Source organism: Zootoca vivipara, chromosome 9, assembly GCF_963506605.1.
Source record: "Zootoca vivipara chromosome 9, rZooViv1.1, whole genome shotgun sequence".
Taxonomy (NCBI): Eukaryota; Metazoa; Chordata; class Lepidosauria; order Squamata; family Lacertidae; genus Zootoca; species Zootoca vivipara.
Window position 1 is genome coordinate 72,274,843 of NC_083284.1, and position 10,549 is coordinate 72,285,391.

The following is a 10,549-nucleotide window of genomic DNA, read 5'->3' on the forward strand; positions in this document are numbered from 1 at the left end:
GCGGTATGAAGAACCCGAGCTGGGCCAGCATCACCTATGGAGTGTTTCTCTGCATTGACTGCTCTGGGGTTCACCGGTCGCTGGGTGTGCATCTCAGCTTGATTTCAACTGGAGCTGGTTTCAGCTGAGGTGTATGCAAGTGGGTAGCAATGCCAATGTGACTGCCTTTTCCCGCCAGTATGGTTGCACCACCACAGATACCAGTGCCAAGTATATTAGCCACGCAGCCCAGATGTACGGGAGAAGATCCGGCAGCTGGCAGCTGCTGCAATAGCAAAGTATGGGAATGATCTCCTGATTGGTGGGATGAGTGGAGCTCCAGGCCACTCTCCAGAAAAGAGTGATGCCGATTTCTTCTTGGAACATACACAGGGCTTGTAATACCTGGGATGTCACTGAAACAGGCCAGAGCACAGTGGAGCCTTCACTAGAATTGGAGAGAACAGCAAAGTCTACTGAGAAGAATGAAACTCAACAGCCTGACCAGGGTCCATCCATCGACCTGCTGAGCACTTCTCCTAAAGGGTCTCTTGAAATAAAACCTTCACTCATTGGAAAGAAGAAGCCAGGTGCTACAAAGAAAGGGCTGGGGGCCAAAAAGGATCTTGGAGCTGAAATTCACTGAAATTGAACGACAGGCCCAGATGGCTGAAAAGATGAGGGAACAACAGGCTGCAGAGTGCAAGAAGCAAGCTGAGGAGTCCCTAGTTGCCTCAATGAGACTGGCATACCAGGAGTTGCAGATTGATTGGAAGGAGAAGAAACTCCAGAACCTGGAAGGAAAAGAGCGTGAACAAGCTGAGAGGCTGGGCATGGGATTGGTGTCCAGGAGTTCCATCTCACACTCTGTCCTTTCCAAGATGCAAAAGATAAAATAAGAAACACCAGTGACTGCAAAGTCCTCTCGGTCCCAGCTGGATATGTTTGAAGACACTGGAAGTTTTACATCCGGACCACCCAAGTACAAAAATAATCCCTTCTCGTTAGGAGATGCTTTTGGCTCGCAGTGGGAAACAGACAACACCTGGAGGATTGACAAAGGGGAAGAGGAGACAGACATCACTATCTCCAGTATTCGGCCCATTGGTGAAAGACCCACTAACAGAAGAGAGACAGAGAGCAAGATCTCAGTAGTAGTCCAGTGAAGCTCGACAGAAGTTTGCTGGGGCCAAAGCCATCTCTGGGGCCAAGCCGATGCTGAGTATGAGGCCGCATCCCGACTCCAACAACTCTCTGGCACCAATGCCATCAGCTCTGCTGATCTGTTTGGAGAGTCTGAGACAGGGAACTCAGGTGGTGTTTCAATTGGAAATGTACTGCCTGCTGCTGATATTGCCCAGTTCAAGCAAGGGGTGAAGTCTGTTGCTGGCAAGATGGCTGTTCTAGCCAATGGTGTGATGAACTCCCTTCAGGATCGCTATGGCTCCTATTGAGGATTCAGGAGAGACTTTGCAGCTTGTGGCCATCAGCAAAACACCAAGTGCACCTTGAGTCTACCTGGAAGAATTGAACAGGGTTACTTTTTAGTCGAGCATGGCTGGGGGCTGCTTGAGGAGAGAAGGAGAAATGGACATGCCTGGCACTTGCTCAAAACTCTCTGAACATTATTTTCTGTTTGGAAATGACCCCAACCTTCACCTAATGGAATATTGGCCCTTCCAATATATGACTCAGGTTGGAGTGATAATATTTTTTGGTATATTTGGTTTATATTAGGCCTTCCAAACAATTTTGCTAAAGATAAGATGAAGGACAAGAAAACCTATAGATTAAAGCCAAAATGAGAATTCTAGGTATGAATGTCAAGGGGTTAAAAGAAAATAAAAAAACAAATCCTAACACTCAAATATCTACAGTCATTAAAGGCTGATATAGGTCTATTACAGGAAACACATTTGACAGAACAAGGGGCTCAAACTTTGAAATGTCAATGGGTAAAAGAAGTTCTTTCAACAAACTTAGATGAAAATGCTTGGGGAGTCACAATTTTATTTAGGAAAGGCTGGCCTTATGAAATACAAGATATAATAAGAGAGGAAGATGGTCGATGCTTAATAATTGTAATTAAAACAGAAGGGACAGAAATAGCAATAGTAAATGTCTATGCCCCAAACACTGGTGACCATAAGTTTATTCACAACTTCTTTAAGAGATTAAGCTTTCTATCGTATCAGCACTTACTTGATAATGGGTGGAGACTTTAATGAAATTTTAGATCCACAGATGGACACCACCTCAGTTAGGTGGAAATATGGGAAAGTTTGGAAGGAAACGGCAAATAGGTTTCTTCATCATCACACCTGCCCTAGAAAAGGGCTGGGTTAGAACCGCAAATGTTTAATGGTTTTTGTATTTGTATTTATTAAAAAAAACCAATACAAACTTGTTTTTTTAAATAACAAAAAGCAAGGAGAGTACTTACATGCTGCCCCCATGCTCCTGAGCTGGATGACTGAGGAACTGTTGGTGGGCTGAATGATCCCTTAAATCCAAGCAGGCTGTTTTCATGCCCTGCTTAGGGAGTATTGATGGTGTTGGCTCAGGACAGCGTATGCTGCAACACCAAATGTCTAATTAAAAGTTGCAAACTGAACATTCTCTTGACTGTATCCATTACACAAAGGTACTAGAGGATATGGCTCTTCATAGATTTAATCTGACAAATGGCAGCCTGCTTCCTACAACAACCACAGAACATGTAACTTTAAAATCGCAGGTGAGATCTGCGGATCCTCCCTACTAAATACAGCCTGCCAGCTATACCTTGGCAGGGACTCGGCCAACCCTTCAGATTTTGCTGTCTGCTTCATCCAGTTTGGTGGGTCACAAGTTATGGCGGCTTGACGTATTCACTCAGCAGTCCTTGTTGCACTCAGTAAGGAGAGAAGGGAATATGAAGAGATAGACCAGGCTTCCCCAACCTCGGCCCTCCAGATGTTTTGAGACTACAATTCCCATCATCCCTGACCACTGGTCATGCTAGCTAGGGATCATGGGAGTTGTAGGCCAAAAACATCTGGAGGGCCGAGGTTGGGGAAGCCTGAGATTAGACCCTTGTCCCAGTTGGAGGATCAGAAGGAGTGACTTATCAGTACCACTATTTCTTTTTTTAACCATCCTCAATCATCATTTCACCATACCCTCCAACATTTCTCTCTTGAAAATAGGTATGTCCTCGCTCCCAGCTGGACCTGTTTGAAGACACTGGAAGTTTCATATCCGGACCACCCAAGTACAAAAATAATCCCTTCTCATTAGGAGATGCTTTTGGCTCGCAGTGGGAAACAGACAACACCTGGAGGATTGACAAAGGGGAAGAGGAGACAGACATCACTATCTCCCTCCAGTATTCGGCCCATTGGTGAAAGACCCACCAACAGAAGAGAGACAGAGAGCAAGATCTCAGTACAGTAGTAGAGTCCACTGAAGCTCGACAGAAGTTTAGAAAATAAGGCACTCATTTCAGTCTGCACATCCAATATTTTAACCATAAATTTTCTTCCAAAGTAACTGACCATATTTCATTCATTTTAAGTCTATTGCAGAAACTTATATAATTGTTTAATAATAAAGTATATGTGTCTATGTCATTTTCCCTTTTTTCAGAAATTATTTACAGAAGTTGTTAAAAGGCTGCTACAGAGTTTAAGTTATGAAATACTGTAGGAGTAAATTTGTGGCCCCTGAAAGGGGTTCAGCTCCTTAAGGAAGGCTGGACCTTTGAAGCTCAAACCGGTTGGTAAACAGAGACCAGACCTGGATTTTAAGAAAGCAAAGTGGCTGGAAGCCTGATCCTTTATTAAAATTATATGCAAAACATGGAGGGGGGTGTAGTCTCTTTTTGATTTCTTTGAATCACAAGGCCTAATTTGGAAAACAATATGACAATAAAATCATGTTAAAGTTGGAGATCCAGTCAAGGTCAGGGCATCCCATGCCAAAACACCAGCACTAACCTGGTCCTCCATTAACCCACCGAAACAAGGAAGGAAGCATAACCAGTGAAAACTACAGACTCAAGACTTCAACGGAAACAAATCATTTGGTTTATTGGGATGCAAAGTTGAACGGTATGATGACAATCATGACGCCAGAGTCAGAAACTAGTTTATAAGGTGGCTGTTGTCAAAAAGCCCACTGTTCCTTAGGCTGATCCCATATATATCTATGCTGATACGTTCTACGTGATGAGACCAGAAGCCTTTCTCATTCTGTTGGTGTCAGGGTCTCAAATACACTTGTGCCAAAACTCAAAAAAGGGTTATTCAATCCCAAAAGATAAAACCAGCAATAAAGCAAGCACACACAAACATACATATACACACATTTGATGTGTCTTCATAGGTTTGTATAAACAAACATGTTCTTATATTCCATCTTTCCTACTAGGAGCTCTCGCATTTTACCCTCCCAGCAACTCTGCAAAGTAGGTTAAGCTGAGAGAAGTGACTGAGCCAGCAAGCATCCTGGCTGAGTGAAGATTGGAACCCTGGTCTCTTCCAGGTCCTAGTCCAACATCCTAATCACTGCACCACACTGGCTCTCAGTTGGTGGTGCATGGATGGCCCTTCCGGTGTTGCTGGATAAACTCCTATGACCCCGGCCCTGACCACTGGTTATGCTGGCTGGGGCTGATGAGAGTTACAGTCCCACCTGGGTTAGAGTCCTCCCCATCTCTGATTTACCATTGAAGGTTTTACCATTGCCATCACTCAGATGTAATACAGAGATGCAGAGCAGAAGTCAAGCTGCAACATCGCTGAGACGGCTAGAGCGCCAGTGGCGGAAAACTCATTCTGAATCAGACCAGACACAGGTTAAAGCTCAACATCGAGCCTACCAAGTTGCAATGGTGACAGCGAAGAGGACCTTCTTCACCGTTTCTATCACATCTGCAGAAAACAGCAGCAGGAGACTGTTCCAGGTGGTTCGCAATCTATCCGAACAACCTTTGTCATCGGGGCCTGGTAGGGACCTCAATATCTCCTGCAATGCTTTTGCAAAGTTTTTTACAGATAAAGTCGCTCAGATTCAGAAGGAGGTAGACTCCACCGTGGGAGCAGGGCCAGGGCGGGAGAGTGCTAGAGCCCTGTCTAGCCATGTTATATGGGATCAATTTCAATATGTTACCTCCGAGGATGTGGACAGGCTGCTTGGACGAGTGAAACCGACCACCTGTCTCCTTGATCCTTGCCCATCCTGGCTAATAAAAGTGAGCCGGGAAGGACTGGGCGATGGGCTTCGCGGGGTGGTGAATGCTTCCCTCTACGAGGGAGCCTTCCCAGACCCACTGAAAGAGGCGGTCATTAAACCACTTCTTAAAAAAACATATTTAGACCCGGCCAATATGGCCAACTACCGACCAGTCTCAAATCTACCGTTCTTGGGCAAGGTGATTGAGCAGGTGGTTGCTGAACAACTCCAAGCACGCCTGGAAGAAGCGGACCATTTGGATCCCTTCCAACCAGAATTCAGGCCTCACCATGGGACTGAAACTGCCTTGGTTGTGCTGGTCAATCTCCGGCGAGCTAGGGACAAAGGTGAGAGCTGTTTCCTTGTTCTGCTGGATCTCTCAGCGGTCTTTAACACCATCGACCATAACATCCTTCTGGACCGTCTAGAGGGGCTGGGAGCTGGGGGCACTGTCATACAGTGGTTCCGCTCCTTCCTCCTGGGCCGTGTTCAGAAAGTGGTATTGGGGGATGAGTGTTCAGACCCCTGGGCACTCACTTGTGGGGTGCCTCAGGGTTCCATTCTCTCCCCCATGCTTTTTAATATCTATATGAAACCACTGGGAGAGATCATCAGGGGGTTTGGGCTGGGTGTTCATCAGTATGCAAATGACACCCAGCTCTACCTCTCTTTTAAATCAGAACCGGTGAAGGTCCTGTGTGAGTGCCTGGAGGCGGTTGGAGGATGGATGGCAGCCAACGGATTGAGGTTGAATCCTGACAAGACAGAAGTACTGTTTTGGGGGGACAGGAGGCGGGCAGGTGTGGAGGACTCCCTGGTCCTGAATGGGGTCACTGTGCCCCTGAAGGAGCAGGTGTGCAGCCTGGGAGTCATTTTGGACTCACAGCTGTCCATGGAGGCACAGGTTAATTCTGTGTCCAGGCCAGCTGTCTACCAGCTCCATCTGGTACGCAGGCTGAGACCCTACCTGCCCGCGGACTGTCTTGCCTGTGTGGTGCATGCTGTGGTTATCTCCCGCTTGGACTACTCCAATGCGCTCTACATAGGGCTACCTTTGATGGTGACCCAGAAACTGCAATTAATCCAGAATGCGGCAGCTAGACTAGTGACTGGGAGTGGCTGCCGGGACCACATAACACCGGTCCTGAGAGATCTACACTGGCTCCCAGTACGTTTCCGAGCATAATTCAAAGTGTTGATACTAATCTTTAAAGCCCTAAATGGCCTCGGTCCTGTATACCTGAAGGAGCGTCTCCACCCCCATCATTCAGGCCGGACACTGAGATCCAGCACTGAGGGCCTTCTGGCGGTTCCCTCATTGCGAGAAGTGAGGTTACAGGGAACCAGGCAGAGGGCCTTCTCGGTAGTGGCACCCACCCTGTGGAACACCCTCCCAGCAGATGTCTCCCAGCAACTATTTTACTTTTAGAAGACAACTGAAGGCGGCCCTGTATAGGGAAGTTTTTAATGTTTGACGCTATACTGTTTTTAATATTTGGTTGGAAGCCGCCCAGAGTGTCTGGGGAAACCTAGCCAGATGGGTGGGATATAAATAATACCGGTAAATAATAATCATTATTATTATTAGATCAATGAATCAGTTAAAATTAATTGCTATAAAAAACAGAAACAATGAACTTTCAATTGACTAAAATAGTGTGTCCTGATTTATCAACCCAGTGACACTACCTGCCTACCTACCTACCTACCTACCTACCGGTACCTACAACAAGAGAGTCATGTGGCACGTTAAAGCCTAATATTTATTATGGCATAAGCTTTTATGGACCACACATGAGCAGTGACATTCCACTAAATAATAATAATAATAATAATAATAATAATAATAATATATTATTTATACCCTGCCCATCTGGCTGGGTTTCCCCAGCCACTCTGGGCGGCTTACAACAGAAAAATGAAATAAAATAATCTATTAAACATTAAAAGCCTCCCTAAACAGGGCTGCCTTCAGATGTCTTCTAAAAATCTGGTAGCTGTTTTTTTCTTTGACATCTGATGGGAAGGCATTCCACAGGGCGGGCGCCACCACCGAGAAGGCCCTCTGCCTGGTTCCCTGCAACTTGGCTTCTCGCAACGAGGGAACCGCCAGAAGGCCCTCGGTACTGGACCTCAGTGTCCAGGCAGAACGATGGGGGTGGAGACGCTCCTTCTGTGTCCTTATAAGTAAGCTCCTTTAAGTGACTTAGGTAAGTGTTATATAGGATTGCAGCCTTGGATATATTTAATTTCATGGCAGGCCTAAGTATATGTCAAGGCGAGTGCTGCAATTCCTGGGTCCTGTGCAGCTCTACAACTCTACTATTCTAAGCCAGTTAATGTATGAATTATCTGCAGATGGTGCACAGGAGTCCAACCCAATTGAATAGAGACCCTATGGCCTTTCCAGAGACTGCTGTACTCCAACTCCCATCACCCCCAGCTAGCATAGCCCACTAGTCAGGGATGATGGGAGCTGTAGTTCAGCATCGTGAGGGCCATGTGCTCTTATGCAGATCGGGAATAGTTACAAACCTGAAACTGTTCTTAACTAGAGGCATGCTTTCGGTAATGGGACCTCTTGCTGCCGCTGCGCCGCGGGCACACGATTTCCGTTCTCAGCCTGGGGCAAAGTTCTCAACTCGAGGTAACTCTTTCAGGCTAGTGGGGTTTGTAACCTGAAGCGTTGATTATAGTGCATAAGCCAACATGCAAAACAGGATCTAGAAAGAGCAGCAGCTCTGTTGGCACTAAGTGCCACTGAGGATCCATGGAGGAATAAACATTGCTAAAATGTACTGTAGATGAGGTTAGGATTTGTATGAGTTGCTCTAAACTTTTTGCAAAAGTACAGTAGGTGGTATCAGAGCTGAATGCTGCTAAGCAGGCCCACATGTTCACCCACCCTGGGACAGGGAGAGGGGCCCCCAAATGGATCTTCTAAATTGTGTACCATCTACACCACCCTAATTCAGTGCTGCAGTTGATGCTGAACTACAACTCCCAACAGTTGGTGTGACATGTCCTGATGCTGGGTGACAGGGTCAAATATCGTGTGGCAGGTCACATTTACAGATTGCAGTGCACCTCCACCCTGAATTCTAGACAGTGTCATTCAACACAGAGAAGGCCATGTTGAGCAGGCATGGTGCACCCCGCCCTGTATTGCTCAGAGACTGGTCCAATATTGTGTCTGTGTCATGCCCCACCCTGCGAGCTAGGTGATAAGGTCCAATATTGCTCAGCAGGCCGCATTTGATGGTGGAATATGGTTAGAAATGTGCATTTCTGTGTTTGGCCATTCTTCACTTCTTCTGACCATTTGCGTTTTTCAGACCACCTTTTATATTTTCTATGACATAAAGATTGTTCTGAGCATTCCTCACCATTTGTGGGATTTGGCTTGTTTCTCAGTGTGTTCTGCTTTCTTGGACATTTTGCTTCTCAGCATTCTGCACTGGTTGGAATCTGGGGGTTTCTGAGGGGGGGGTTCCTTTTATGTTGTTTTTTGGCATTTCAGGTTTTTCTGACCCATCTTTCACCTTTTCTAGGACCTTATGCTCCATCTGTGCATTGACAGGATTTTGCTTGTTTCTGAGTGGTTCTCCCCCTTTTAGGGTGAATTGCCAGAGAACAGCATTTGGTATACAAAGTACTCACACCCCATTCTCGCTTTCCTGTGTGCAGCGTGAGGTGGTAGACAATTCTCTCTACCTGGGTCTCAGCATAACCAGCAATCTATCCACCATTGCTGAGCCGGACAAGCGTATTGGTAAGGCAGCTGTGGCAATCGCCTCTTCAAAAGGGTATGAGAAAATGTGGTGCCAAATGCCAATACCAAGATGAAGGTCTACTAGGCTCATGCGTTGAACACACTGCTTTATGGGAGTTGTGGGCAACTTACAACCGTCATTAGCGACGCCTCAACGCCTTCCACGTGCACTGTGTCAGAAGGATTCTAAGAATCACATGGCAGGGCAGAATTCTTTTTTAAATTTAAAATAATCTTTATTGAATTTTAAATCAAAACATACAAATCAAAACCAAACATATACAAATAAAGCCAAATAAAGAAAAACTAGCAAACAAACAAATATGCTACAAAGATGGCTGCAACCACGACATGAAGGCTGGCAATATCAACCCTGCAATGTGGGAATCCTTTGCAGATGACCACAGTGCCTAGAGATAGGCAGTCATGTATCCCTAGCAGTGACCAGAGGAGAAATGACCACTGGAAGGAGTGCGGAGATGAAACACCATGGTGCATCTGCAGCAAAAGAACTGGGCATTTTCATCTGCCTCATCTGCACAAAACATGTCTCTCCCAAATTGGTCTGTACAACCACAGCAGGTATTGCAATCTTCCAACAGCCTGACCTCACCTGCGCAAAGACACACTCTTCCACTGTGTCCCGCAACAGATGAATGCCAACAATGCAATGTAAATAAACTTCTTACATGAATACGGGAGGTGAGGGACAATAGATTCAAAAACGGAAGTATTTTACCATTTCATAAGATGGTTGTCTGTCCAGTATAAGGCAATCAGCAAGCTATCCGGTATCCTGACAGACGCCAGACAAGCCACACTCTCAAATTTATGTTGTAGACCTCCTCTTTCTGTGACCTGGTTATGATGCTTAGGTGGTCTTTGGGTTGGCGGTTGGGCAATTTCTAAAACAGAGCTTTCCAAATTGTGTGTCGCGACATGTTCGTGTGCTGGCTGCAGGATGTAGGTGTCATGCGAGCACCGAGTAAAACTGAATTACACAAACACACATAGCTTTATTGTGGTCCGCAGACCTAAAATACACAGTACAGTAAATGTAATATATCGAATTATTATTGAGGTATAAAAGCGGCCTTGCTAGCCAAACAGAGGGGCTTTACCCCGTACATACTGTACTGATTTCTGATTCTTGCTGCCTCCCAGTAATTCTCGTGTCGCGAAATGGTGCATGTCTCAAAAGTGCCACCGACGTGGAAAGTTCTGCTTTTAAAGTTCTTACACACCTTTGTTGTGAGTCCGGGGGAGGGGAGGGTCTCTGTCGCCGCAGAAAAACAACAACAAAAGACCTACTACTCCGTCTCCTGTGACCCATCATGAACTTGGGGCCCTAAGGGGCAACCCCAAATGTTTCAGATAGAACACTCCAGCGGCACATAAATTTCATGAGATAAATAAACGAGCAGACTGCGGCGGATCCCTCAGACACGCAGCGCTTCCCTAGCGGAGGGGCGGACGAGGGGAAGAGGCAGGCAGCCCCTCGCGGCGCTTCCCCGCCTCCCGCCGCGGCCTCCGCTCCTTCAGGCGCCGCCTCCCTTTCTGGAAACTTCTCCGCCTCCTCCGCTC

General features: G+C 46.3%; 1 pseudogene; it reads left to right on the plus strand.

Moving 5' to 3' along the window:
- The first annotated feature begins 2 nt into the window (after positions 1 to 2).
- On the plus strand, positions 3 to 1,469 carry LOC132592686 (ADP-ribosylation factor GTPase-activating protein 2-like; annotated as a pseudogene).
- The last annotated feature ends 9,080 nt before the right edge of the window (positions 1,470 to 10,549 follow it).